Source organism: Lipophrys pholis, assembly GCF_963383615.2.
Source record: "Lipophrys pholis genome assembly, chromosome: 10".
Classification (NCBI taxonomy): Eukaryota; Metazoa; Chordata; class Actinopteri; order Blenniiformes; family Blenniidae; genus Lipophrys; species Lipophrys pholis.
The window spans coordinates 31,016,669-31,043,582 of record NC_137640.1 but is presented as its reverse complement, the minus strand read 5'-3'; the positions used below and the strand labels follow the sequence as shown (position 1 = coordinate 31,043,582).

Genomic DNA, 26,914 nt, shown 5'->3' with positions numbered 1-26,914 from the left:
CTCCGACTCCTGAGGAAGACAATGGTGGACAGTGTTTCTTCTGTTTGGATGATGATAATTGCAATTTTTCAACACAATGTCAAGGAGATGAGGATCGGTGCTTTGAAGGAACTGGTGAGTCCTCAGGTTATGTCCTTGGACTAATGTCTTTCTGTCTATTTTACCACTTCAGTAAAACATATTTAGTTCTATTTTCAAGAATTTCTAGTTTCATCTCCTCCCAGTTTATCCTGAACAAGGTTTCTCTGCAGTTCCTCACTTTTAATTCCACATTGTAAGAAGTAGTTCAACATTTATTCCATGATCTCTTAGTTGGTGTAAAGAAATATGTCCCAGTTTGGTTCATTATGTTAACTTGTTATGACTTTGTTCACTTTTGGTTTGATTCAAAGCTGCAAGAAAAACAATCTTGAGCAAATTGCAGAGGTTATAGAAAACTTGAAGAACCCAAGGAAGTTTTGGAAGACAATTAAGTCTTTATCTGGGAAGTCAAACGCAGTTGAGTTTCCCTCTTGTATAATGAAGGATCCCAAACTGTTCCTGATAGATCTGTGATGCTTGACTGCTTTAATGAACACTTCATTGCTTCAGCGCCAATTTTCGACTCTTGTGGTCATCCTCAGAAACCTCCTACACTGGTCCCAAACAGCCACAGTCTGTCCTTTACTTTCAAGCCAATTACAGTCTCTCAGGTAAATAAGGCACTGAAACATTTGAATGTAAATAAGAAAGCGGGATTCCGACAATTTGGAGCCACGCTTTTTAAAATTAGCTGCAGATTTTATTGCTCATCCCTTAACTTATCTTTTTAACTCATGTTTAACTTTTAATGAGATCCCACACATGTGGAAGACTGCCTTTGTCCTCCCCCTGCACAAAGGAGGTGACGGGCTATTTTAGACCACTATCGGCCTCCATCTCCAAACTCTCTGCTCTGGGTAAGGTACTTGAATCCCTGGTGAATGAACAACTAAAAGAGTTCTTCTACTCAAATAATATTTGATCAGATTACCAGTCAGGCCTTAGGAAAGGGCACAGTACAGTCACAGCAGCCACTAAGGCTTTGAATGATTTCATTGTGCCATTGGACAAAAATCAACAGTGTGCAGCACTTTTGATTGACTTTCTAAGGCTTTTGAAACAGTCCACCATGACGTGCTGCTACAGAGACTCCTGGACATTGGTCTAGAGGAACAAACTGTTCACTGGTTCCAAAATGATCTGTCTGGACGAAGTCAGAGCGTGCAGGTTGATGGCAGCACCTCCAAGTTACTTCCAGGGTCCAAAGGTGTTCCACAGGGGTCGGTCCTTGGGCCATTGTTATTTCCAATTTACATTGATACCCTCAATCAGAATGTTGTGGAGGCCAACTTTCATCTTTATGCTGATGACACAGTCATTTATTGTTCTGCACCGTCTTTAAAAGAGGCCCTCTTTAAGCTGCAGGCAGCTTTTTCTGCTGTTCAGCTCAACCTGAAAGACCTGAGGTTAATGTTAAATGATGAGAAACCAAAAGTCATGCTGTTTTCACATTCCAGGAAGACGGAGACTAATCTGACCCCCGTCACTACCCTAGAAGGTCATGCCTTTGAGGAAGTTATCTCCTATAAATACCTTGGGATCACAATTGATGATTCCCTCTCGTTTAAGCCTCACATTGAGCAGCTGGTGAGAAAGCTTCAATTGAAATTGGGTTTTTATTTCAGAAATCGATCGCGCTTCTCCTTCCAGACTAAAAAGAGCCTTGTTGAGGCGACTTTCTTGTCCATGTTGGACTATGGGGACATTGTATACATGAATGCCTCTTGTCAGTGTCTTCACTCGCTGGACACAGTTTACCATGGAGCACTGAGGTTTATAACGGGCTGCAGAGCTCTCACTCATCATTGTTCACTTTAAGCAGGCGTTGGATGGCGGCCCTCCCTCTACACAGACACATTCACTGGCTTGGTTTTATCTATAAGGCAATTCTTGGTTTGCTGCCTCTGTACCTATGCAGTTATATGACCCAGAAACCCAGAAATAACTCCAGTCTGCAGTCTCAAGACTTATTTTTACTCACAATTCCAACTGTCCGCATGGAACTGGGTAAAAAAGCCTTCATGTGTTCTGCTCCATACTCAGCCCAACTCTCTACTGCCCCCAACTGGTTCATTAGTGACACAATTGTCCTGAGAAAACATCCAGCAACTTAATACAACTCCATTACTGCTTAATTTACATTTGTACTCATTTACACTGAGGGAAGTTAAGAAAGGTACAGAAAATCCTATTGTTTAACTCAATCCAATACTTTTTCAATGCCTTTGGAAGTTCTCTCTCATCCAGATGTTGTGGAAGGAGGTCTTGGACAAACTGTCATATGTTAAAGGTGAAAAGCGCTCCCTGTGCCTGAAACTGGTTATTCTTGGAGTCTTTCACCCAAACTGTAAACTAAGAAAAAGTGATGAGAGAATGACTGTATATTGTGTGTTGCATTCAAACCTTACCACAGCCAGACCTGAAGGTTTCCTACTAGACCAAGTGGTCAGATGTGGTGGTCTGGATGGTCCAGTGGACAGATGTGGTGGTATGGATGGTCAAGTGGACAGATGTATTGCTGTGGATTGTCCAGTGGACAGATGTGGTGGTATGGATGGTCCAGTGGACAGATGTGGTGGTCTGGCTGGTCCAATGGACAGATGTGGTGGTCTGGTTGGTCCAGTGGACAGATGTGGTAGTCTCGCTTTTCAGTGGACAGATGTTGGAGTTTGGTTTTCTACAGTGGACAGATGTGGTGGTGTGGCTGCTTCAGTGGAAAATAGAATTCTTGTCCTTGTCAGAAGTTAAAGACTCCTGGAGGACTCTTGGACCTTAAGTGTGTAGAGATGTGTTTTTTCCTTCATTGTATTTCTGTTTTATTGTTATTTTTCCTGGTCGTTATCTATTAACCATTGCTGCTTTGGTGTCTCTGGTGACAGACCATCACATGTCTTGTACTTTAAACTACTCAGTCTGAGAGTTTAAACCATGGATACTTTCCATCACGCTGTTCTTTTCAACCTTTCCTTGTTATTGTTTTTTTTCTTATTGGCAAACTTTAATGTTGTCCTGTGAAAATCCAATAAATATATTTGTTCAAAAATAATCCTTGTTTTTCTTCTTCTTCCACAGTAACGAGCGGTTCTCAGGATTCTCCATCCTTTGGTTGTATATCTCAGAGTGTGTGTGAAGCTGCTCCAGACCTGGGGATGTTTCCACTCCTGCTAAATATTGGAACCTTCACCACTGGACCAACCTGTTGTCAAGGAGATGAGTGTAATGATGGGACACTAACAACTACTGCTCCACCTACAACAAGTACTGCTCCACCGACGACTACTGCCCCACCAACTACAACTACTGCTCCATCTACAACAAGTACTGCTCCACCTACAACGACTACTGCTCCACCGACAACGACTACTGCTCCACCGACAACGACTACTGCTCCACCTACAACAAGTACTGCTCCACCTACAACGACTACTGCTCCATCTACAACAACGACTGCTCCACCTACAACGACTACTGCTCCAGCGACAATGACGACTGCTCCACTGACAACGACTACTGTTCCACCAACTACAACTACTGCTCCACCTACAACAACTACAGCTCCACCTACAGCACCTCTTCCTCCACCTCTCCAATGCCTGTCCTGCTCAGACCTGGGGATGTTTCCACTCCTGCTAAATATTGGAACCTTCACCACTGGACCAACCTGTTGTCAAGGAGATCAGTGTAATGATGGGACGCTAACAACTACTGCTCCACCTATAACGACTACTGCTCCACCGACAACAACTACTGCTCCACCTACAACAACTACTGCTCCACCTACAGCACCTCTTCCTCCACCTCTCCAATGCCTGTCCTGCTCAGACTCCTCCTGTTCATCAACAACCTCAGTGACCTGCTCCTCAGAGACCATGTGTATATCAGCAACCATTCTAGGTAGACTTTTCTTCTTCTCTAGAATTCCTCAATAAAATACATGTACTGCAACGTTCTGGCAGCTTTTCACCAACTACTACTAACTCAGTTTTCACTCTGTAGATACCACACTGGCACCATCATCTACAACAGAGACAATCTTCAAAGGCTGTGCAACGTCCTCCGTGTGTCCAACCACAGGAGATCAGACATTTTCACTGGATTCAGGCTCTTCAAGGGTTCTGGCATCTGCCAGATGTTGTGACTCTGATGACTGTAACGGAGAAACTCTTCCTGGTGAGGACTAATCCTCTTTAGTCTGTCTCATGAAGAAGATACACAGAGTCATTTGATATAATAAACTTCATATTGATGGTGTGATACTGAAATGTTCTCTCATCTTCTAATAAAACTCATTGTTCTTTAATGTTTCAGCTCCGACTCCTGAGGAAGACAATGGTGGACAGTGTTTCTTCTGTTTGGATGATGATAATTGCAATATTTTAACACAATGTCAAGGAGATGAGGATCGGTGCTTTGAAGGAACTGGTGAGTCCTCAGGTTATGTCCTTGGACTAATGTCTTTCTGTCTATTTTACCACTTCAGTAAAACATATTTAGTTCTATTTTCAAGAATTTCTACAGTTTCATCTCCTCCCAGTTTATCCTGAACAAGGTTTCTCTGCAGTTCCTTACTTTTAATTCCACATTGTAAGAAGTAGTTCAACATTTATTCCATGATCTCTTAGTTGGTGTAAAGAAATATGTCCCAGTTTGGTTCATTATGTTAACTTGTTATGACTTTGTTCACTTTTGGTTTGATTCAAAGCTGCAAGAAAAACAATCTTGAGCAAATTGCAGAGGTTATAGAAAACTTGAAGAACCCAAGGAAGTTTTGGAAGACAATTAAGTCTTTATCTGGGAAGTCAAACGCAGTTGAGTTTCCCTCTTGTATAATGAAGGATCCCAAACTGTTCCTGATAGATCTGTGATGCTTGACTGCTTTAATGAACACTTCATTGCTTCAGCGCCAATTTTCGACTCTTGTGGTCATCCTCAGAAACCTCCTACACTGGTCCCAAACAGCCACAGTCTGTCCTTTACTTTCAAGCCAATTACAGTCTCTCAGGTAAATAAGGCACTGAAACATTTGAATGTAAATAAGAAAGAGGGATTCCGACAATTTGGAGCCACGCTTTTTAAAATTAGCTGCAGATTTTATTGCTCATCCCTTATCTTATCTTTTTAACTCATGTTTAACTTTTAATGAGATCCCACACATGTGGAAGACTGCCTTTGTCCTCCCCCTGCACAAAGGAGGTGACGGGCTATTTTAGACCACTATCGGCCTCCATCTCCAAACTCTCTGCTCTGGGTAAGGTACGTGAATCCCTGGTGAATGAACAACTAAAAGAGTTCTTCTACTCAAATAATATTTGATCAGATTACCAGTCAGGCCTTCGGAAAGGGCACAGTACAGTCACAGCAGCCACTAAGGCTTTGAATGATTTCATTGTGCCATTGGACAAGAAACAAGAGTGTGCAGCACTTTTGATTGACTTTCTAAGGCTTTTGAAACAGTCCACCATGACGTGCTGCTACAGAGACTCCTGGACATTGGTCTAGAGGAACAAACTGTTCACTGGTTCCAAAATGATCTGTCTGGACGAAGTCAGAGCGTGCAGGTTGATGGCAGCACCTCCAAGTTACTTCCAGTGTCCAAAGGTGTTCCACAGGGGTCGGTCCTTGGGCCATTGTTATTTCCAATTTACATTGATACCCTCAATCAGAATGTTGTGGAGGCCAACTTTCATCTTTATGCTGATGACACAGTCATTTATTGTTCTGCACCGTCTTTAAAAGAGGCCCTCTTTAAGCTGCAGGCAGCTTTTTCTGCTGTTCAGCTCAACCTGAAAGACCTGAGGTTAATGTTAAATGATGAGAAACCAAAAGTCATGCTGTTTTCACATTCCAGGAAGACGGAGACTAATCTGACCCCCGTCACTACCCTAGAAGGTCATGCCTTTGAGGAAGTTATCTCCTATAAATACCTTGGGATCACAATTGATGATTCCCTCTCGTTTAAGCCTCACATTGAGCAGCTGGTGAGAAAGCTTCAATTGAAATTGGGTTTTTATTTCAGAAATCGATCGCGCTTCTCCTTCCAGACTAAAAAGAGCCTTGTTGAGGCGACTTTCTTGTCCATGTTGGACTATGGGGACATTGTATACATGAATGCCTCTTGTCAGTGTCTTCACTCGCTGGACACAGTTGACCATGGAGCACTGAGGTTTATAACGGGCTGCAGAGCTCTCACTCATCATTGTTCACTTTGGGCAGGCGTTGGATGGCGGCCCTCCCTCTACACAGACACATTCACTGGCTTGGTTTTATCTATAAGGCAATTCTTGGTTTGCTGCCTCTGTACCTATGCAGTTATATGACCCAGAAACCCAGAAATAACTCCAGTCTGCAGTCTCAAGACTTATTTTTACTCACAATTCCAACTGTCCGCATGGAACTGGGTAAAAAAGCCTTCATGTGTTCTGCTCCATACTCAGCCCAACTCTCTACTGCCCCCAACTGGTTCATTAGTGACACAATTGTCCTGAGAAAACATCCAGCAACTTAATACAACTCCATTACTGCTTAACTTACATTTGTACTCATTTACACTGAGGGAAGTTAAGAAAGGTACAGAAAATCCTATTGTTTAACTCAATACAATACTTTTTCAATGCCTTTGGAAGTTCTCTCTCATCCAGATGTTGTGGAAGGAGGTGTTGGACAAACTGTCATATGTTAAAGGTGAAAAGCGCTCCCTGTGCCTGAAACTGGTTATTCTTGGAGTCTTTCACCCAAACTGTAAACTAAGAAAAAGTGATGAGAGAATGACTGTATATTGTGTGTTGCATTCAAACCTTACCACAGCCAGACCTGAAGGTTTCCTACTAGACCAAGTGGTCAGATGTGGTGGTCTGGATGGTCCAGTGGACAGATGTGGTGGTATGGATGGTCCAGTGGACAGATGTGGTGGTCTGGATTGTCAAGTGGACAGATGTGGTGGTCTGGCTGGTCCAATGGACAGATGTGGTAGTCTCGCTTTTCAGTGGACAGATGTTGGAGTTTGGTTTTCTACAGTGGACAGATGTGGTGGTCTGTATGGTCCAGTGGACAGATGTGGTGGTCTGGATTGTCCAGTGGACAGATGTGGTGGTCTGGATGGTCCAGTGGACAGATGTGGTGGTGTGGCTGCTTCAGTGGAAAATAGAAATCTTGTCCTTGTCAGAAGTTAAAGACTCCTGGAGGACTCTTGGACCTTAAGTGTGTAGAGATGTGTTTTTTCCTTCATTGTATTTCTGTTTTATTGTGATTTTTCCTGGTCGTTATCTATTAACCATTGCTGCTTTGGTGTCTCTGGTGACAGACCATCACATGTCTTGTACTTTAAACTACTCAGTCTGAGAGTTTTAACCATGGATACTGTCCATCGCGCTGTTCTTTTCAACCTTTCCTTGTTATTGTTTTTTTTCTTATTGGCAAACTTTAATGTTGTCCTGTGAAAATCCAATAAATATATTTGTTCAAAAATGATCCTTGTTTTTCTTCTTCTTCCACAGTAACGAGCGGTTCTCAGGATTCTCCATCCTTTGGTTGTATATCTCAGAGTGTGTGTGAAGCTGCTCCAGACCTGGGGATGTTTCCACTCCTGCTAAATATTGGAACCTTCACCACTGGACCAACCTGTTGTCAAGGAGATGAGTGTAATGATGGGACGCTAACAACACCTGCTCCACCTACAAGTACTGCTCCACCTAGAACAACTACTGCCCCACCAACTACAACTACTGCTCCAACTATAACAAGTACTGCTCCACCTACAACAACTACAGCTCCACCTACAGCACCTCCTCCTCCACCTCTCCAATGCCTGTCCTGCTCAGACTCCTCCTGTTCATCAACAACCTCAGTGACCTGCTCATCAGAGACCATGTGTATATCAGCAACCATTCTAGGTAGACTTTTCTTCTTCTCTAGAATTCCTCAATAAAATACATGTACTGCAACGTTCTGGCAGCTTTTCACCAACTACTACTAACTCAGTTTTCACTCTGTAGATACCACACTGGCACCATCATCTACAACAGAGACAATCTTCAAAGGCTGTGCAACGTCCTCCGTGTGTCCAACCACAGGAGATCAGACATTTTCACTGGATTCAGGCTCTTCAAGGGTTCTGGCATCTGCCAGATGTTGTGACTCTGATGACTGTAACGGAGAAACTCTTCCTGGTGAGGACTAATCCTCTTTAGTCTGTCTCATGAAGAAGATACACAGAGTCATTTGATATAATAACCTTCATATTGATGGTGTGATACTGAAATGTTCTCTCATCTTCTAATAAAACTCATTGTTCTTTAATGTTTCAGCTCCGACTCCTGAGGAAGACAATGGTGGACAGTGTTTCTTCTGTTTGGATGATGATAATTGCAATTTTTCAACACAATGTCAAGGAGATGAGGATCGGTGCTTTGAAGGAACTGGTCAGTTTTAAATTCATGACATCAAGATGATTAATGAATAACTTGGTTGGGAAGTGTATTGAAGTACAAATCATGAAGTACACAACTATTTTTGACGAATTCTAAACTTGATTCTTCTGGACCAAATTTACTTTCTCACTTTCTACACCAAATAAACACAATTTTGGAACGTTTGGAATTCGTACTCTCAGATATTTTAATTGAAAAAAACATTTCTTTTCTTCCACAGTAACGAGCGGTTCTGCGGAATCTCGAGTTTCTGGTTGTATAACTCAGAGTGTGTTAGGAGCTGCTCCAGACCTGGGGATGTTTCCTCTCCTGCAAAATATTGGAACCTTCACCACTGGACCAATCAGCTGTCAAGGAGATCGGTGTAATGATGGGACACTAACAACTACTGCTCCACCAACTACAACTACTGCTCCACCTACAGCACCTCCTCCTCCACCTCTCCAATGCCTGTCCTGCTCAGACTCCTCCTGTTCATCAACAACCTCAGTGACCTGCTCCTCAGAGACCATGTGTATATCAGCAACCATTCTAGGTAGACTTTTCTTCTTCTCTAGAATTCCTCAATAAAATACATGTACTGCAACGTTCTGGCAGCTTTTCACCAACTACTACTAACTCAGTTTTCACTCTGTAGATACCACACTGGCACCATCATCTACAACAGAGACAATCTTCAAAGGCTGTGCAACGTCCTCCGTGTGTCCAACCACAGGAGATCAGACATTTTCACTGGATTCAGGCTCTTCAAGGGTTCTGGCATCTGCCAGATGTTGTGACTCTGATGACTGTAACGGAGAAACTCTTCCTGGTGAGGACTAATCCTCTTTAGTCTGTCTCATGAAGAAGATACACGGAGTCATTTGATATAATAACCTTCATATTGATGGTGTGATACTGAAATGTTCTCTCATCTTCTAATAAAACTCATTGTTCTTTAATGTTTCAGCTCCGACTCCTGAGGAAGACAATGGTGGACAGTGTTTCTTCTGTTTGGATGATGATAATTGCAATTTTTCAACACAATGTCAAGGAGATGAGGATCGGTGCTTTGAAGGAACTGGTGAGTCCTCAGGTTATGTCCTTGGACTAATGTCTTTCTGTCTATTTTACCACTTCAGTAAACATATTTAGTTCTATTTTCAAGAATTTCTAGTTTCATCTCCTCCCAGTTTATCCTGAACAAGGTTTCTCTGCAGTTCCTCACTTTTAATTCCACATTGTAAGAAGTAGTTCAACATTTATTCCATGATCTCTTAGTTGGTGTAAAGGAATATGTCCCAGTTTGGTTCATTATGTTAACTTGTTATGACTTTGTTCACTTTTGGTTTGATTCAAAGCTGCAAGAAAAACAATCTTGAGCAAATTGCAGAGGTTATAGAAAACTTGAAGAACCCAAGGAAGTTTTGGAAGACAATTAAGTCTTTATCTGGGAAGTCAAAAGCAGTTGAGTTTCCCTCTTGTATAATGAAGGATCCCAAACTGTTCCTGATAGATCTGTGATGCTTGACTGCTTTAATGAACACTTCATTGCTTCAGCGCCAATTTTCGACTCTTGTGGTCATCCTCAGAAACCTCCTACACTGGTCCCAAACAGCCACAGTCTGTCCTTTACTTTCAAGCCAATTACAGTCTCTCAGGTAAATAAGGCACTGAAACATTTGAATGTAAATAAGTAAGCGGGATTCTGACAATTTGGAGCCACGCTTTTTAAAATTAGCTGCAGATTTTATTGCTCATCCCTTATCTTATCTTTTTAACTCATGTTTAACTTTTAATGAGATCCCACACATGTGGAAGACTGCCTTTGTCCTCCCCCTGCACAAAGGAGGTGACGGGCTATTTTAGACCACTATCGGCCTCCATCTCCAAACTCTCTGCTCTGGGTAAGGTACTTGAATCCCTGGTGAATGAACAACTAAAAGAGTTCTTCTACTCAAATAATATTTGATCAGATTACCAGTCAGGCCTTAGGAAAGGGCACAGTACAGTCACAGCAGCCACTAAGGCTTTGAATGATTTCATTGTGCCATTGGACAAGAAACAAGAGTGTGCAGCACTTTTGATTGACTTTCTAAGGCTTTTGAAACAGTCCACCATGACGTGCTGCTACAGAGACTCCTGGACATTGGTCTAGAGGAACAAACTGTTCACTGGTTCCAAAATGATCTGTCTGGACGAAGTCAGAGCGTGCAGGTTGATGGCAGCACCTCCAAGTTACTTCCAGTGTTCAAAGGTGTTCTACAGGGGTCGGTCCTTGGGCCATTGTTATTTCCAATTTACATTGATACCCTCAATCAGAATGTTGTGGAGGCCAACTTTCATCTTTATGCTGATGACACAGTCATTTATTGTTCTGCACCGTCTTTAAAAGAGGCCCTCTTTAAGCTGCAGGCAGCTTTTTCTGCTGTTCAGCTCAACCTGAAAGACCTGAGGTTAATGTTAAATGATGAGAAACCAAAAGTCATGCTGTTTTCACATTCCAGGAAGACGGAGACTAATCTGACCCCCGTCACTACCCTAGAAGGTCATGCCTTTGAGGAAGTTATCTCCTATAAATACCTTGGGATCACAATTGATGATTCCCTCTCGTTTAAGCCTCACATTGAGCAGCTGGTGAGAAAGCTTCCATTGAAATTGGGTTTTTATTTCAGAAATCGATCGCGCTTCTCCTTCCAGACTAAAAAGAGCCTTGTTGAGGCGACTTTCTTGTCCATGTTGGACTATGGGGACATTGTATACATGAATGCCTCTTGTCAGTGTCTTCACTCGCTGGACACAGTTTACCATGGAGCACTGAGGTTTATAACGGGCTGCAGAGCTCTCACTCATCATTGTTCACTTTAAGCAGGCGTTGGATGGCGGCCCTCCCTCTACACAGACACATTCACTGGCTTGGTTTTATCTATAAGGCAATTCTTGGTTTGCTGCCTCTGTACCTATGCAGTTATATGACCCAGAAACCCAGAAATAACTCCAGTCTGCAGTCTCAAGACTTATTTTTACTCACAATTCCAACTGTCCGCATGGAACTGGGTAAAAAAGCCTTCATGTGTTCTGCTCCATACTCAGCCCAACTCTCTACTGCCCCCAACTGGTTCATTAGTGACACAATTGTCCTGAGAAAACATCCAGCAACTTAATACAACTCCATTACTGCTTAATTTACATTTGTACTCATTTACACTGAGGGAAGTTAAGAAAGGTACAGAAAATCCTATTGTTTAACTCAATCCAATACTTTTTCAATGCCTTTGGAAGTTCTCTCTCATCCAGATGTTGTGGAAGGAGGTCTTGGACAAACTGTCATATGTTAAAGGTGAAAAGCGCTCCCTGTGCCTGAAACTGGTTATTCTTGGAGTCTTTCACCCAAACTGTAAACTAAGAAAAAGTGATGAGAGAATGACTGTATATTGTGTGTTGCATTCAAACCTTACCACAGCCAGACCTGGAGGTTTCCTACTAGACCAAGTGGTCAGATGTGGTGGTCTGGATGGTCCAGTGGACAGATGTGGTGGTATGGATGGTCCAGTGGACAGATGTGGTGGTCTGGATGGTCCAGTGGACAGATGTGGTGGTCTGGTTTGTCCAGTGGACAGATGTGGTGGTCTGGATTGTCCAGTGGACAGATGTGGTGGTGTGGCTGCTTCAGTTGAAAATAGAAATCTTGTCCTTGTCAGAAGTTAAAGACTCCTGGAGGACTCTTGGACCTTAAGTGTGTAGAGATGTGGTTTTTCCTTCTTTGTATTTCTGTTTTATTGTGATTTTTCCTGGTCGTTATCTATTGACCATTGCTGCTTTGGTGTCTCTGGTGACAGACCATCACATGTCTTGTACTTTAAACTACTCAGTCTGAGAGTTTAAACCATGAATACTGTCCATCACGCTGTTCTTTTCAACCTTTAGTTGTTATTGTTTTTTTTCTTATTGGCAAACTTTAATGTTGTCCTGTGAAAATCCAATAAATATATTTGTTCAAAAATAATCCTTGTTTTTCTTCTTCTTCCACAGTAACGAGCGGTTCTCAGGATTCTCCATCCTTTGGTTGTATATCTCAGAGTGTGTGTGAAGCTGCTCCAGACCTGGGGATGTTTCCACTCCTGCTAAATATTGGAACCTTCACCACTGGACCAACCTGTTGTCAAGGAGATGAGTGTAATGATGGGACGCTAACAACTACTGCTCCACCTACAACAAGTACTACTCCACCTCTCCAATGCCTGTCCTGCTCAGACTCCTCCTGTTCATCAACAACCTCAGTGACCTGCTCCTCAGAGACCATGTGTATATCAGCAACCATTCTAGGTAGACTTTTCTTCTTCTCTAGAATTCCTCAATAAAATACATGTACTGCAACATTCTGGCAGCTTTTCACCAACTACTACTAACTCAGTTTTCACTCTGTAGATACCACACTGGCACCACCATCTACAACAGAGACAATCTTCAAAGGCTGTGCAACGTCCTCCGTGTGTCCAACCACAGGAGATCAGACATTTTCACTGGATTCAGGCTCTTCAAGGGTTCTGGCATCTGCCAGATGTTGTGACTCTGATGACTGTAACGGAGAAACTCTTCCTGGTGAGGACTAATCCTCTTTAGTCTGTCTCATGAAGAAGATACACAGAGTCATTTGATATAATAAACTTCATATTGATGGTGTGATACTGAAATGTTCTCTCATCTTCTAATAAAACTCATTGTTCTTTAATGTTTCAGCTCCGACTCCTGAGGATGACAATGGTGGACAGTGTTTCTTCTGTTTGGATGATGATAATTGCAATTTTTCAACACAATGTCAAGGAGATGAGGATCGGTGCTTTGAAGGAACTGGTCAGTTTTAAATTCATGACATCAAGATGATTAATGAATAACTTGGTTGGGAAGTGTATTGAAGTACAAATCATGAAGTACACAACTATTTTTGACGAATTCTAAACTTGATTCTTCTGGACCAAATTTACTTTCTCACTTTCTACACCAAATAAACACAATTTTGGAACGTTTGGAATTCGTACTCTCAGATATTTTAATTGAAAAAAACATTTCTTTTCTTCCACAGTAACGAGCGGTTCTGCGGAATCTCGAGTTTCTGGTTGTATAACTCAGAGTGTGTTAGGAGCTGCTCCAGACCTGGGGATGTTTCCTCTCCTGCAAAATATTGGAACCTTCACCACTGGACCAATCAGCTGTCAAGGAGATCGGTGTAATGATGGGACACTAACAACTACTGCTCCACCAACTACAACTACTGCTCCACCTACAGCACCTCCTCCTCCACCTCTCCAATGCCTGTCCTGCTCAGACTCCTCCTGTTCATCAACAACCTCAGTGACCTGCTCCTCAGAGACCATGTGTATATCAGCAACCATTCTAGGTAGACTTTTCTTCTTCTCTAGAATTCCTCAATAAAATACATGTACTGCAACGTTCTGGCAGCTTTTCACCAACTACTACTAACTCAGTTTTCACTCTGTAGATACCACACTGGCACCATCATCTACAACAGAGACAATCTTCAAAGGCTGTGCAACGTCCTCCGTGTGTCCAACCACAGGAGATCAGACATTTTCACTGGATTCAGGCTCTTCAAGGGTTCTGGCATCTGCCAGATGTTGTGACTCTGATGACTGTAACGGAGAAACTCTTCCTGGTGAGGACTAATCCTCTTTAGTCTGTCTCATGAAGAAGATACACAGAGTCATTTGATATAATAACCTTCATATTGATGGTGTGATACTGAAATGTTCTCTCATCTTCTAATAAAACTCATTGTTCTTTAATGTTTCAGCTCCGACTCCTGAGGAAGACAATGGTGGACAGTGTTTCTTCTGTTTGGATGATGATAATTGCAATTTTTCAACACAATGTCAAGGAGATGAGGATCGGTGCTTTGAAGGAACTGGTGAGTCCTCAGGTTATGTCCTTGGACTAATGTCTTTCTGTCTATTTTACCACTTCAGTAAAACATATTTAGTTCTATTTTCAAGAATTTCTAGTTTCATCTCCTCCCAGTTTATCCTGAACAAGGTTTCTCTGCAGTTCCTCACTTTTAATTCCACATTGTAAGAAGTAGTTCAACATTTATTCCATGATCTCTTAGTTGGTGTAAAGAAATATGTCCCAGTTTGGTTCATTATGTTAACTTGTTGTGACTTTGTTCACTTTTGGTTTGATTCAAAGCTGCAAGAAAAACAATCTTGAGCAAATTGCAGAGGTTATAGAAAACTTGAAGAACCCAAGGAAGTTTTGGAAGACAATTAAGTCTTTATCTGGGAAGTCAAAAGCAGTTGAGTTTCCCTCTTGTATAATGAAGGATCCCAAACTGTTCCTGATAGATCTGTGATGCTTGACTGCTTTAATGAACACTTCATTGCTTCAGCGCCAATTTTCGACTCTTGTGGTCATCGTCAGAAACCTCCTACACTGGTCCCAAACAGCCACAGTCTGTCCTTTACTTTCAAGCCAATTACAGTCTCTCAGGTAAATAAGGCACTGAAACATTTGAATGTAAATAAGAAAGAGGGATTCCGACAATTTGGAGCCACGCTTTTTAAAATTAGCTGCAGATTTTATTGCTCATCCCTTATCTTATCTTTTTAACTCATGTTTAACTTTTAATGAGATCCCACACATGTGGAAGACTGCCTTTGTCCTCCCCCTGCACAAAGGAGGTGACGGGCTATTTTAGACCACTATCGGCCTCCATCTCCAAACTCTCTGCTCTGGGTAAGGTACTTGAATCCCTGGTGAATGAACAACTAAAAGAGTTCTTCTACTCAAATAATATTTGATCAGATTACCAGTCAGGCCTTAGGAAAGGGCACAGTACAGTCACAGCAGCCACTAAGGCTTTGAATGATTTTATTGTGCCATTGGACAAAAAACAAGAGTGTGCAGCACTTTTGATTGACTTTCTAAGGCTTTTGAAACAGTCCACCATGACGTGCTGCTACAGAGACTCCTGGACATTGGTCTAGAGGAACAAACTGTTCACTGGTTCCAAAATGATCTGTCTGGACGAAGTCAGAGCGTGCAGGTTGATGGCAGCACCTCCAAGTTACTTCCAGTGTTCAAAGGTGTTCCACAGGGGTCGGTCCTTGGGCCATTGTTATTTCCAATTTACATTGATACCCTCAATCAGAATGTTGTGGAGGCCAACTTTCATCTTTATGCTGATGACACAGTCATTTATTGTTCTGCACCGTCTTTAAAAGAGGCCCTCTTTAAGCTGCAGGCAGCTTTTTCTGCTGTTCAGCTCAACCTGAAAGACCTGAGGTTAATGTTAAATGATGAGAAACCAAAAGTCATGCTGTTTTCACATTCCAGGAAGACGGAGACTAATCTGACCCCCGTCACTACCCTAGAAGGTCATGCCTTTGAGGAAGTTATCTCCTATAAATACCTTGGGATCACAATTGATGATTCCCTCTCGTTTAAGCCTCACATTGAGCAGCTGGTGAGAAAGCTTCAATTGAAATTGGGTTTTTATTTCAGAAATCGATCGCGCTTCTCCTTCCAGACTAAAAAGAGCCTTGTTGAGGCGACTTTCTTGTCCATGTTGGACTATGGGGACATTGTATACATGAATGCCTCTTGTCAGTGTCTTCACTCGCTGGACACAGTTGACCATGGAGCACTGAGGTTTATAACGGGCTGCAGAGCTCTCACTCATCATTGTTCACTTTGGGCAGGCGTTGGATGGCGGCCCTCCCTCTACACAGACACATTCACTGGCTTGGTTTTATCTATAAGGCAATTCTTGGTTTGCTGCCTCTGTACCTATGCAGTTATATGACCCAGAAACCCAGAAATAACTCCAGTCTGCAGTCTCAAGACTTATTTTTACTCACAATTCCAACTGTCCGCATGGAACTGGGTAAAAAAGCCTTCATGTGTTCTGCTCCATACTCAGCCCAACTCTCTACTGCCCCCAACTGGTTCATTAGTGACACAATTGTCCTGAGAAAACATCCAGCAACTTAATACAACTCCATTACTGCTTAATTTACATTTGTACTCATTTACACTGAGGGAAGTTAAGAAAGGTACAGAAAATCCTATTGTTTAACTCAATCCAATACTTTTTCAATGCCTTTGGAAGTTCTCTCTCATCCAGATGTTGTGGAAGGAGGTCTTGGACAAACTGTCATATGTTAAAGGTGAAAAGCGCTCCCTGTGCCTGAAACTGGTTATTCTTGGAGTCTTTCACCCAAACTGTAAACTAAGAAAAAGTGATGAGAGAATGACTGTATATTGTGTGTTGCATTCAAACCTTTCCACAGCCAGACCTGGAGGTTTCCTACTAGACCAAGTGGTCAGATGTGGTGGTCTGGATGGTCCAGTGGTCAGATGTGGTGGTCTGGATGGTCAAGTGGACAGATGTGGTGGTATGGATGGTCCAGTGGACAGATGTGGTGGTCTGGATTGTCAAGTGGACAGATGTGGTGGTATGGATGGTCCAGTGGACAGATGTGGTGGTCTGGATGGTCCAGTGGACAGATGTGGTGGTCTGGATGGTCCAGTGGACAGATGTGGTGGTGTGGCTGCTTCAGTTGAAAATAGAATTCTTGTCCTTGTCAGAAGTTAAAGACTCCTGGAGGACTCTTGTACCTTAAGTGTGTAGAGATGTGTTTTTTCCTTCATTGTATTTCTGTTTTATTGTGATTTTTCCTGGTCGTTATCTATTGACCATTGCTGCTTTGGTGTCTCTGGTGACAGACCATCACATGTCTTGTACTTTAAACTACTCAGTCTGAGAGTTTAAACCATGAATACTGTCCATCACGCTGTTCTTTTCAACCTTTAGTTGTTATTGTTTTTTTTCTTATTGGCAAACTTTAATGTTGTCCTGTGAAAATCCAATAAATATATTTGTTCAAAAATAATCCTTGTTTTTCTTCTTCTTCCACAGTAACGAGCGGTTCTCAGGATTCTCCATCCTTTGGTTGTATATCTCAGAGTGTGTGTGAAGCTGCTCCAGACCTGGGGATGTTTCCACTCCTGCTAAATATTGGAACCTTCACCACTGGACCAACCTGTTGTCAAGGAGATGAGTGTAATGATGGGACGCTAACAACTACTGCTCCACCTACAACAAGTACTACTCCACCTCTCCAATGCCTGTCCTGCTCAGACTCCTCCTGTTCATCAACAACCTCAGTGACCTGCTCCTCAGAGACCATGTGTATATCAGCAACCATTCTAGGTAGACTTTTCTTCTTCTCTAGAATTCCTCAATAAAATACATGTACTGCAACATTCTGGCAGCTTTTCACCAACTACTACTAACTCAGTTTTCACTCTGTAGATACCACACTGGCACCACCATCTACAACAGAGACAATCTTCAAAGGCTGTGCAACGTCCTCCGTGTGTCCAACCACAGGAGATCAGACATTTTCACTGGATTCAGGCTCTTCAAGGGTTCTGGCATCTGCCAGATGTTGTGACTCTGATGACTGTAACGGAGAAACTCTTCCTGGTGAGGACTAATCCTCTTTAGTCTGTCTCATGAAGAAGATACACAGTCATTTGATATAATAACCTTCATATTGATGGTGTGATACTGAAATGTTCTCTCATCTTCCAATAAATCTCATTGTTCTTTAATGTTTCAGCTCCGACTCCTGAGGAAGACAATGGTGGACAGTGTTTCTTCTGTTTGGATGATGATAATTGCAATTTTTCAACACAATGTCAAGGAGATGAGGATCGGTGCTTTGAAGGATCTGGTCAGTTTTAAATTCATGACATCAAGATGATTAATGAATAACTTGGTTGGGAAGTGTATTGAAGTACAAATCATGAAGTACACAACTATTTTTGACGAATTCTAAACTTGATTCTTCTGGACCAAATTTACTTTCTCACTTTCTACACCAAATAAACACAATTTTGGAACGTTTGGAATTCGTACTCTCAGATATTTTAATTGAAAAAAACATTTCTTTTCTTCCACAGTAACGAGCGGTTCTGCGGAATCTCGAGTTTCTGGTTGTATAACTCAGAGTGTGTTAGGAGCTGCTCCAGACCTGGGGATGTTTCCTCTCCTGCAAAATATTGGAACCTTCACCACTGGACCAATCAGCTGTCAAGGAGATCGGTGTAATGATGGGACACTAACAACTACTGCTCCACCAACTACAACTACTGCTCCACCTACAGCACCTCCTCCTCCACCTCTCCAATGCCTGTCCTGCTCAGACTCCTCCTGTTCATCAACAACCTCAGTGACCTGCTCCTCAGAGACCATGTGTATATCAGCAACCATTCTAGGTAGACTTTTCTTCTTCTCTAGAATTCCTCAATAAAATACATGTACTGCAACGTTCTGGCAGCTTTTCACCAACTACTACTAACTCAGTTTTCACTCTGTAGATACCACACTGGCACCATCATCTACAACAGAGACAATCTTCAAAGGCTGTGCAACGTCCTCCGTGTGTCCAACCACAGGAGATCAGACATTTTCACTGGATTCAGGCTCTTCAAGGGTTCTGGCATCTGCCAGATGTTGTGACTCTGATGACTGTAACGGAGAAACTCTTCCTGGTGAGGACTAATCCTCTTTAGTCTGTCTCATGAAGAAGATACACAGAGTCATTTGATATAATAACCTTCATATTGATGGTGTGATACTGAAATGTTCTCTCATCTTCTAATAAAACTCATTGTTCTTTAATGTTTCAGCTCCGACTCCTGAGGAAGACAATGGTGGACAGTGTTTCTTCTGTTTGGATGATGATAATTGCAATTTTTCAACACAATGTCAAGGAGATGAGGATCGGTGCTTTGAAGGAACTGGTGAGTCCTCAGGTTATGTCCTTGGACTAATGTCTTTCTGTCTATTTTACCACTTCAGTAAAACATATTTAGTTCTATTTTCAAGAATTTCTAGTTTCATCTCCTCCCAGTTTATCCTGAACAAGGTTTCTCTGCAGTTCCTCACTTTTAATTCCACATTGTAAGAAGTATTTCAACATTTATTCCATGATCTCTTAGTTGGTGTAAAGAAATATGTCCCAGTTTGGTTCATTATGTTAACTTGTTGTGACTTTGTTCACTTTTGGTTTGATTCAAAGCTGCAAGAAAAACAATCTTGAGCAAATTGCAGAGGTTATAGAAAACTTGAAGAACCCAAGGAAGTTTTGGAAGACAATTAAGTCTTTATCTGGGAAGTCAAAAGCAGTTGAGTTTCCCTCTTGTATAATGAAGGATCCCAAACTGTTCCTGATAGATCTGTGATGCTTGACTGCTTTAATGAACACTTCATTGCTTCAGCGCCAATTTTCGACTCTTGTGGTCATCGTCAGAAACCTCCTACACTGGTCCCAAACAGCCACAGTCTGTCCTTTACTTTCAAGCCAATTACAGTCTCTCAGGTAAATAAGGCACTGAAACATTTGAATGTAAATAAGAAAGCGGGATTCCGACAATTTGGAGCCACGCTTTTTAAAATTAGCTGCAGATTTTATTGCTCATCCCTTATCTTATCTTTTTAACTCATGTTTAACTTTTAATGAGATCCCACACATGTGGAAGACTGCCTTTGTCCTCCCCCTGCACAAAGGAGGTGACGGGCTATTTTAGACCACTATCGGCCTCCATCTCCAAACTCTCTGCTCTGGGTAAGGTACTTGAATCCCTGGTGAATGAACAACTAAAAGAGTTCTTCTACTCAAATAATATTTGATCAGATTACCAGTCAGGCCTTAGGAAAGGGCACAGTACAGTCACAGCAGCCACTAAGGCTTTGAATGATTTTATTGTGCCATTGGACAAAAAACAAGAGTGTGCAGCACTTTTGATTGACTTTCTAAGGCTTTTGAAACAGTCCACCATGACGTGCTGCTACAGAGACTCCTGGACATTGGTCTAGAGGAACAAACTGTTCACTGGTTCCAAAATGATCTGTCTGGACGAAGTCAGAGCGTGCAGGTTGATGGCAGCACCTCCAAGTTACTTCCAGTGTCCAAAGGTGTTCCACAGGGGTCGGTCCTTGGGCCATTGTTATTTCCAATTTACATTGATACCCTCAATCAGAATGTTGTGGAGGCCAACTTTCATCTTTATGCTGATGACACAGTCATTTATTGTTCTGCACCGTCTTTAAAAGAGGCCCTCTTTAAGCTGCAGGCAGCTTTTTCTGCTGTTCAGCTCAACCTGAAAGACCTGAGGTTAATGTTAAATGATGAGAAACCAAAAGTCATGCTGTTTTCACATTCCAGGAAGACGGAGACTAATCTGACCCCCGTCACTACCCTAGAAGGTCATGCCTTTGAGGAAGTTATCTCCTATAAATACCTTGGGATCACAATTGATGATTCCCTCTCGTTTAAGCCTCACATTGAGCAGCTGGTGAGAAAGCTTCAATTGAAATTGGGTTTTTATTTCAGAAATCGATCGCGCTTCTCCTTCCAGACTAAAAAGAGCCTTGTTGAGGCGACTTTCTTGTCCATGTTGGACTATGGGGACATTGTATACATGAATGCCTCTTGTCAGTGTCTTCACTCGCTGGACACAGTTGACCATGGAGCACTGAGGTTTATAACGGGCTGCAGAGCTCTCACTCATCATTGTTCACTTTGGGCAGGCGTTGGATGGCGGCCCTCCCTCTACACAGACACATTCACTGGCTTGGTTTTATCTATAAGGCAATTCTTGGTTTGCTGCCTCTGTACCTATGCAGTTATATGACCCAGAAACCCAGAAATAACTCCAGTCTGCAGTCTCAAGACTTATTTTTACTCACAATTCCAACTGTCCGCATGGAACTGGGTAAAAAAGCCTTCATGTGTTCTGCTCCATACTCAGCCCAACTCTCTACTGCCCCCAACTGGTTCATTAGTGACACAATTGTCCTGAGAAAACATCCAGCAACTTAATACAACTCCATTACTGCTTAATTTACATTTGTACTCATTTACACTGAGGGAAGTTAAGAAAGGTACAGAAAATCCTATTGTTTAACTCAATCCAATACTTTTTCAATGCCTTTGGAAGTTCTCTCTCATCCAGATGTTGTGGAAGGAGGTCTTGGACAAACTGTCATATGTTAAAGGTGAAAAGCGCTCCCTGTGCCTGAAACTGGTTATTCTTGGAGTCTTTCACCCAAACTGTAAACTAAGAAAAAGTGATGAGAGAATGACTGTATATTGTGTGTTGCATTCAAACCTTACCACAGCCAGACCTGAAGGTTTCCTACTAGACCAAGTGGTCAGATGTGGTGGTCTGGATGGTCCAGTGGACAGATGTGGTGGTCTGGTTTGTCCAGTGGACAGATGTGGTGGTCTGGATGGTCCAGTGGACAGATGTGGTGGTCTGGTTTGTCCAGTGGACAGATGTGGTGGTCTGGATTGTCCAGTGGACAGATGTGGTGGTGTGGCTGATTCAGTGGAAAATAGAATTCTTGTCCTTGTCAGAAGTTAAAGACTCCTGGAGGACTCTTGGACCTTAAGTGTGTAGAGATGTGGTTTTTCCTTCTTTGTATTTCTGTTTTATTGTGATTTTTCCTGGTCGTTATCTATTGACCATTGCTGCTTTGGTGTCTCTGGTGACAGACCATCACATGTCTTGTACTTTAAACTACTCAGTCTGAGAGTTTTAACCATGAATACTGTCCATCATGCTGTTGTTTTCAACCTTTCCTTGTTATTGTTTTTTTTCTTATTGGCAAACTTTAATGTTGTCCTGTGAAAATCCAATAAATATATTTGTTCAAAAATAATCCTTGTTTTTCTTCTTCTTCCACAGTAACGAGCGGTTCTCAGGATTCTCCATCCTTTGGTTGTATATCTCAGAGTGTGTGTGAAGCTGCTCCAGACCTGGGGATGTTTCCACTCCTGCTAAATATTGGAACCTTCACCACTGGACCAACCTGTTGTCAAGGAGATGAGTGTAATGATGGGACGCTAACAACTACTGCTCCACCTACAACAAGTACTACTCCACCTCTCCAATGCCTGTCCTGCTCAGACTCCTCCTGTTCATCAACAACCTCAGTGACCTGCTCCTCAGAGACCATGTGTATATCAGCAACCATTCTAGGTAGACTTTTCTTCTTCTCTAGAATTCCTCAATAAAATACATGTACTGCAACGTTCTGGCAGCTTTTCACCAACTACTACTAACTCAGTTTTCACTCTGTAGATACCACACTGGCACCATCATCTACAACAGAGACAATCTTCAAAGGCTGTGCAACGTCCTCCGTGTGTCCAACCACAGGAGATCAGACATTTTCACTGGATTCAGGCTCTTCAAGGGTTCTGGCATCTGCCAGATGTTGTGACTCTGATGACTGTAACGGAGAATCTCTTCCTGGTGAGGACTAATCCTCTTTAGTCTGTCTCATGAAGAAGATACACAGAGTCATTTGATATAATAAACTTCATATTGATGGTCTTGTTGGGATTTATGGTTGGTTATTAGCATTAAATTACTGTAAGTAATAGATTACTGAAAGTAATAAATCACTGGAAGTAATTTATGAAAAATTTAAATTATTAATGGAAGTAAACGGTCATTTACTCATTAACAACTCCCAAAGTAATTGAGTAATTACTTAAAAAGGGGACAAAATGAATAAATTATCAAAAATAATTTATTCATAAATAATTTATTAATAAATAATTTATTAACTCATTGGCTGCCATTGACGAGTTTGACGAGTATAATGTATAGTAACGCTCACTGCCATTGACGACTTGGACGAGTTTTTATTTTTTTTCCACAGCGGGCTGTAGAAATGTCTGGCGCACCTTATGAATGAGCCTTTATACTGAGACATTACCTGCAATGATTTTCGATGCCACTAGAATGCAGTATTGCGCGATCGGTGGGGTCAAAATTCTGCCGAGAGGCGGAAGTGTGTGGAGTGTTTGGAGAACGTTGTGTGAGCAGGTAGCGGAGCGGCGGGAGTTAGCATTAGCGAGAGATAGCGGTTTAGAGAGAGACAGGATAGCAAGAGACATGGCGAAGAAGGGCGGTTATAAACAGTTAACACTGTGGGAGCGTTTGACCCGCGGATCGGGGAGGAAGACCGCGGCGCCGGGAGACACCTGCTGCCTCACGGAGCGTATCACCGGCTGGCTCGAGTGACGCGGGCTCTTACAGCGAACCAGATCCGGATTCCTCAGATGAGTGGTTGCCATCTGGATCCAGCAGAGACTCGTCTCCAGAAGCTCCAGAAAGAGTTGAAGGTAAGAACTTGCTAAGTTGCCTGTCATATGCAAACTTGAAAGGAGGGGAGGCGTGGAAACTCGCAGAAGTAAAGATAAATCCTTCTCATACCACTGTAAATATTATTTGTTTGTATATTGTCCTGGTATAGTGATATACATATTCCTATTATTTACAGGTGGTTGACCCAGAGAGCAGGCTGGATGGACAAACAAAAAGGCACAAGATGGAACACCTGATGGCCACCAGCAAGAAGGAGAGACCGACGAGAAGATGTCGGGTGTGTGCACACAGGGGTCTTCGCAAGGAGACCAACAAGTGGTGCGCAGCGTGTCGTGTTCCCTTGCACACAGGAGACTGTTTCACCTTCTACCACACAAAGCCGAACTACTGGGCCTGGGAGGATTGAAAAAGCACACACTCTCACACGGGCACACACACATACACTCTAACACGCACACTCTCACACACTCTTCACAAACTCACACGCACGCACAAACTCACTCTCACACTCACACACTCACTTTTTTTCTAGTTCATACATTTCTAGTTCTATTATCTATTTTTCTGTTGTTTCAAAATTTGTGTACTTTTTGAGATGGTTTAAAAAAGTTGCATTTTCTGTTTTGTGAATAAATTTCCAAAAATTTGCCATCAAAAGTATTTTTTCTGAGTCATGTTTTTATAATTTATATATTGGAAAAGGTGTTAAGATGTTTGAGGAGTCACTAAAGCAACAAAAATGCATATAAAAGTCACTTTTCCGCTTGATTAGTTACTGTTTACAAAAAGCTTGTTTTCTCTGTTTTTTGGTCAGAAGCAGGTGTTTTGGGTGAAACTTTGCTATGTTCTACGGCAGATTGCTCATTAACGGTAAAGCAACGGTAGAAACAAACTGTTTTTTCCAGATGAAAGCAGAGAGCCTTATCTTTAATTTGGTGCCCTTGGTTTTACATAGTCTAACAAAATGCATATTCTGTGGCCCTTCAAAGTTGGGTCAAATCCCCTGAAAACGCTGGCAGAACGCACTTCCCAAAGCTGAAAATGCCTGGCAGTCAGTGAGTTAATTTGCATAATTTTTTTATTTATGTATTAATAAATCGGGGCACCACCAGATAAACTGGAAATAGCTAATACCAAAATATCAGTCTCGTTTGTAAAAAGTTTATTTAAGTTAGTTAATATTTCTGTATAAAATATAACAATCTTAAATAAATTGGAAGCTGTGAGATCCGAGTACAGACTGTTACAAACCAGTGAATTGTCAACAATAAATACACAATAATCACCAAGAAGCGTTCAATTCAGCTAACAGGCGTTTATTAATAAAAATGTATAAATTCATAAATAATTCTGAAATCATCTCATAAATCAACACATTCAAATAGCAAACGACATCTAACATGGAGATCTAATCTATTAAACAGCAACACTATGTACAAAGAGTGTGTGTGTGTGTGTGTGTGTGTGTGTGTGTGTGTGTGTGGGGTCTGGAGTGGTGAGTGTGAGAGGGATTGCGATGACCCACGCGACCACTAGAGGCGTTTGACTCGCTCTTTCTGGGGACGCGGCGGTTGCTTAGCGGCCAGATAAACAAGACGTCCGTCGAACGCGCATGCGCGAGGACGGTCTCGGAGCGAGGCAGTCTACCGAGGGCGAAACGAACGGGCGGTTCCATTGGCCCGGTTCTGAGCACTGGAGTCCTAAGTGGAGGTCGGGACCTGCAGTTAGAACTCTTGTGATCAAGGTAGATCTGCTCTTGCAGCAGGTAACACTTAGGTGTTACATGCAGCAGTGTGTGTGAGCTTATCTTGATCAGTTGAGGGGGAGGGGGGCGCATATCTGCGAGGCAGATGTGGGTTAGTAGAAGGAGGGGAGAGATGAGAGAGGATGAAGACAAGAGAAAGACAGAGAATTCTGGCGACGCTCGGTTCTGAACCCTGGTTCCTCCACACAGAGCTCCCAGTGGGCCTGGAGCTCACTTGGACCTCTGGTTCTGAGGTGGAAAACCAGATTCCTTGACTTGGTTGGTGCGCGTGAACGCGCGTACACAAACATATGAGATGCTGCGGCCTTCTGAGCGGCACATTGAAACACATTGCATTTTCAACAGAACATCATTCTAACTATTCTCTGCCCAGACAAAAGCTCTTACCCTCCGTGGTTTGGTGCTGTTGGTTCTGGGAGGCTGTGGTAACTGGTTGTTACCGGGTCTGAATTCAGCGTCCTGAATTCAGATGCTTGGCTTCAGCTGCAGGAGTAGACAGCTGAGAGGATGATTTTGGAGAAGAGGAGACGCTGGCTCTGGTCTCCAGAATTCCCCCAAAAAAGGGAAAAATATAGGAAACAGAAGATGGAGTCCAAACTGGGTCCTGCTCGTCCAGCGGGCTGGCGTTGGTGGTTCTTTTGTTCCTACTTGGTGCTCTCTTCATCATCCTGAGGCAGAGACATGTGTCTCCCTCGAAGGTTAGATTGAGAAGCAGAGAGAGTTGGTTGGAAAAGTTTCACCAAGGCTGAGTTTTGGACCCCTGTGGTGTTCGGGTCGGATTCGACCATCCTCATTGGTTATCAACCTGGGGGGGGGGGGGGGGGGGGGGGGTCGTAAAACTGGCTCGCTCCCCTGCTGTTTTATGGCCTGTTCACTGTCACTGGAGAAACTTTGTGGAATAGTTCACTGGAATCTTCAGCCCAACAGTACATTTGGATAAAATAAAAAACAGGAATGATTTTACAACAATAGTGAAGAAAGTTAGGTTAGTTATGTGACTGAAAGATTGAATAAATACACAAAGTAAATATGACTAAAGAAACATCATGATATCTAGTTGATTGGTCGCCCTGAAGCATTTTAACCACTTCCAGTTCAAAACCAAGAAACTTAAGAGAACTCTGAAGGAAAAGTTAGTTTGAATGATGTTGAACAGGGAAAATAGAAAGACATTAGTCCAAGGACATAACCTGAGGACTCACCAGAAGAAGATCCTCCCTGATGAGGTCCACAACAAACATTATTCCTGCAGGAATCGAGCCGGTCGCGTGCCATTAGTTGTTGTCATTCAACACAGTGGCGCCGCCAGGACTCTATTTCATAGTACGTGCAGATTCACCCCCTACCCCCACCCCCACCACCTGATTATCCACGAGCTCCTGGTGGGGTGGCGTCATGTGAGCAAAGAGAAGATCGTTCTTTGCCATCGCATGGGGTGTGTGTGTGTGTGTGTGTG

The 26,914-nt window shown here is 42.5% G+C and overlaps 1 long non-coding RNA gene across 1 annotated transcript; it reads left to right on the top strand.

The window, feature by feature from the left end:
• Window positions 1-23,000, top strand: LOC308115784. Its single transcript, XR_013935724.1, has 25 exons — window positions 1-114; window positions 3,154-3,975; window positions 4,078-4,251; window positions 4,390-4,503; window positions 7,575-7,757; window positions 7,860-7,970; window positions 8,073-8,246; window positions 8,385-8,498; window positions 8,728-9,042; window positions 9,145-9,318; window positions 9,457-9,570; window positions 12,519-12,812; window positions 12,915-13,088; window positions 13,227-13,340; window positions 13,570-13,884; window positions 13,987-14,160; window positions 14,299-14,412; window positions 17,422-17,715; window positions 17,818-17,991; window positions 18,128-18,241; window positions 18,471-18,785; window positions 18,888-19,061; window positions 19,200-19,313; window positions 22,263-22,556; window positions 22,659-23,000. It is a non-coding gene; the product is annotated as an uncharacterized lncRNA (long non-coding RNA).
• The last annotated feature ends 3,914 nt before the right edge of the window (window positions 23,001-26,914 follow it).